The sequence below is a fragment of the Tupaia chinensis genome, unplaced genomic scaffold (genome assembly GCF_000334495.1).
Source record: "Tupaia chinensis unplaced genomic scaffold, TupChi_1.0 Scaffold000438_1, whole genome shotgun sequence".
NCBI classification, from domain to species: domain Eukaryota; kingdom Metazoa; phylum Chordata; class Mammalia; order Scandentia; family Tupaiidae; genus Tupaia; species Tupaia belangeri.
Window position 1 is genome coordinate 1,011,988 of NW_006159943.1, and position 3,616 is coordinate 1,015,603.

Consider the following 3,616-nt stretch of genomic DNA (forward strand, 5'->3'; position numbering starts at 1 on the left):
ATCAGGACCAGATGAAAAGTTCTCAGCGGGTATGTAAAATAAGAAGAGAGATCAGCAAAGGAGAGTGCTGGGGACACTAACATTTCGAGGTGGACTGAGGACCCCGCAAAGAGACGAAAAGGAACTGTCAGGGCGTGGTGGTAACGGCGGCTGATCCCACATGGCCGACTATGCAGTTTGACTTCCCGACCTGGTGATTTGAAAAACACCGGGCACGTGTGTGTGCATGCCCAAAATCACAAGAGGAGAATGGAGGAGAAGGGACTGCAGAAAAGCTATTCCCCCGAGGAAAGAGGAGACTTTCTCCTTCTCTGTCTCCTTCTATCTGTCTCTCTCTGTCTCAGTGGGTTCATGCTCCCCATAGCAACCGAACAGATGATAAAGGAAGAATTATCAGAAAAGGAAACAGAGAGTTAGGACCCAGAAGGTCATGGAAGTCAAATAAATAGTTGCAGGATGTGGAACTATTATATGGAAACAGCATTTAATCAAACAAGAAAATGATTCAGAAATGATCACAGGGTCACTGGGAGGTCACTGGAACCCTGGTCAGATTCAGTCTCTACCCCACCCCAAATCCTCCTTTCTCCTGAAGCCTGCTGAATGACGGACCGACCATATTGCCTACCTGGTCCCACCCAGGCTGTGGTGGCCTCTCGAAGGCCCAGTCCATGGGCAGAAGCTGCAGGCAGCTGGGAGAGCCTGCCTCAGACCTGGGCACCCCCGCAGGGTGCCGCACGCACCTGCTCACCGCAGGGCCTCAGGGCCACGCAGCAAGGGCTGCAGGGCAAACGTCAATGAACCCCAACATTTCCTTGTCGTTTTGTTTCTACCGAAGCCTTGCCTTAGGTACATGAGGGCATTTGCTTTCAGACGCGTGCCGCCCTGGGGCCTGCTGGCCTCCCATTCAGCAGAACCTGGAGGAAGCACTTTAGTGGAGCTAGGAGAATGAGTCCGGGGGCAGGAGTCCTCTGATTTCCTAGGCCTTTTCTGACCAGACACTTTTTTTTGGTAGATGTTTTTTGCCATAAGGCACATGCGCTTGCCAAAGAGACAGAGAGAGACAGAGAGACGGAAAATGAGAAATCACTCCCCAGAGGGGATGGTCACATCTCAATCCTTTCTCCGCTTGGGATTTTGGGCATGCACACGCACACGCCCGGCGTGAGTTTTAAGCCACCGGCTTTGGGACTCGAACTGCAGTCGACTACATGGGAGTCCAATGATGTATGCCATTTGCTGGCCTCCTGACCAGAGCCTTTCACCCTGCTCCCAAACATGAAACTACAGCAGAGAAGCACAGCATGTAAGCATGTGTGCTTGTAAAAGGGTCACTTCTGGGACAGCCCAAGCATATTTTTATCTTTTTTGGAGAGGTTTTTGCCATAGGGTGCGTGCGCTCGCCAGACAGACAGAGAGACAGAAAGCAAGAAATCGGGGGGATGGCCACGCCGCAATCCCTTCTCCTCCCGGAATCTTGGACACACACGCGCATGCGCCCAGTGTGAGTTTTAAGTCACCGGGTCCAGCACTCAAACTGCGGTCGATTACATGGGAGTCCGGCTACATAGCCATTACGCTAACTGCTGGTCCCAGCCCAAGCCCTATTAAAGCTGGCAACCTGCCTGCAGAGGAAGGGACTCTAAGCTAATTAGCTTGAATCAGAAAACCTGGGGTCTAGCCCCGTCTGCATGCTCTGTGACCTTCAGCAAGTCACACTTGCTCTCAGAGCTTCATCCTCGCCTCTGTGAAATGAAGGGCTGGGACCAGCAGGGGGTGTAATGGCTGCGTCGCTGGACTCCCATGTAGTCGACTGCGGTTTTTTGTTTTTGTTTTTGTTTTTTGGAGAGGTGTTTTTCGCCATAGGGCGCATGTGCTCGCCAGACAGACAGAGAGAGACATAGAGACAGAAAGCGAGAAATCACCCCCCAGCCCCAGGGGGGATGGTTACGGTGCAATCCCTTCTCCTCCATTCTCCTCTCGGGATCTTGGGCACGCACGCACACGCGCCCGGCGTGAGTTTTAAGCCACCAGGTCCGGGATGCAAACCGCGGTCGGCTACGTGTGAGTCCAGCGACATAGCCATTAAACCAACTACTGGTTCCCAAGTCGACTGCGGTTTGAGTCCCGGTCCTGGTGGCCTAAACTCACATCAGGTGCATGTGCGTGTGAGTGCGTGCCCAAGATCCCAAGAGGAGAATGGAGGAGAAGGGATTGTGGTGTGGCCATCCCCCCTGGGGGGTGATTTCTCACTTTCTGTCTTTCTGTCCCTCTGTCCTTCTCTGTCTTTCTGGTGAGCACACGTCCTATAGTAAAAGCCTCTCTCATAAAAAAAAAAAAAAAAAGAAAAGAAAAGAAAAGAAAAAGGGAATGAAGGGCTGGGACAGGTGATCTCTGAGAGTCGAGCTAATGACCAGTCTCATGTTGCTCGGGTTTATTCCTTGAAGTGAGGGACCACAGGTGGGGGGGAGGGCAAGAAGGGCAATGTATCTCAGGTGTCAGTGTCCCAGCACCACGAGGGTTCAGCACTAAGATAGGGCACCTGAGCTGTCACTCAAAGAATTCCTTTGCAGTGGAGGGCGGTCCCCAGTTGTCTAGTAACGGGGGCTGTGAGCTAAGAGATGGGGAAGTAATCCTAGCACAGGGGGCCATCACGGAAAGCCAGCTGCGGAGAAGACCAGGCGGTAAGGCGGCTGTCCGGCTAGGGGGCCCCAGGATGGTGGGGGTAGCTAGGAATGCCCCAAGGTTGAGGGCCTTGAAAAGACAAGGTTTCTGGGTGTTCTTAGAAGCTGGGGTAATTTCTTTAAAAAGAGAGTGCATCATCCTGGCTGGTACCTCCTAAAAAGGGAAGAAAAAGGAGAAGAAAATGGGAGGGGCAGAGAGTGCAAAGCCTGAGTCGTTTCCACTCCTTCTCCTGTCCCCTGAGAGGAGAGTGGGTGAGAGGCTTTGCCTTTCAAGGGGAAAGCTCCGGCAGGGTGCACATGCTGTTGGGATGAATGTACTTCGGTTTAAGAGGGCTCTGGGGACCAGGCCAGGACGTTGGGGCCCAGCCCCAGCCAGAAGACAGAGAGCAGGGGAGCTGGAGAGAAAGCTGGGGGCGGAGGGTAGGGGGTCCTCCCTTGGGACAGGGAGGAGGCAGTAAGCAGAATCCCGGGCCCCAGGAGGTTGGCTCCTTGTCAGCCCCTTAGCTGCCGCAGCTTTGGGCCCCAGTGCCTAGTAAGGCTCCTGGCGTGTGGCAGGACCTCACTAGCATCTGACCTAAACCGTAGTCTGAGACGGGACAGCCAGCGTACCTAGGTTGCAAGTGGATAGGGGTGTGTGATGGTGCAGGGGGAAGGTGGGGAATGGAGCACAGGCTCTCGGTATGCTGGTCCTTCATCCGTCCCTTTGTTTATTGCAAAAACTTAATTTTAATTTTCTTTATTCATGACAGAGTGTGCGAATGTGAGAGGGAGAGGCACCCTCCACGGGGTCTGGCCTGGTCATGCTGTAGTTCCTTTTTCTTCGTCCCCCAGCCCGTCAGGTTCTGGGCCTCCATGCGTGTGTGTAGTGTGTTCCCGGCTGACCGGGCTGGCTATTTAAACCTTGGTTGCCATGTGGGATCCAGCTTCTCTTA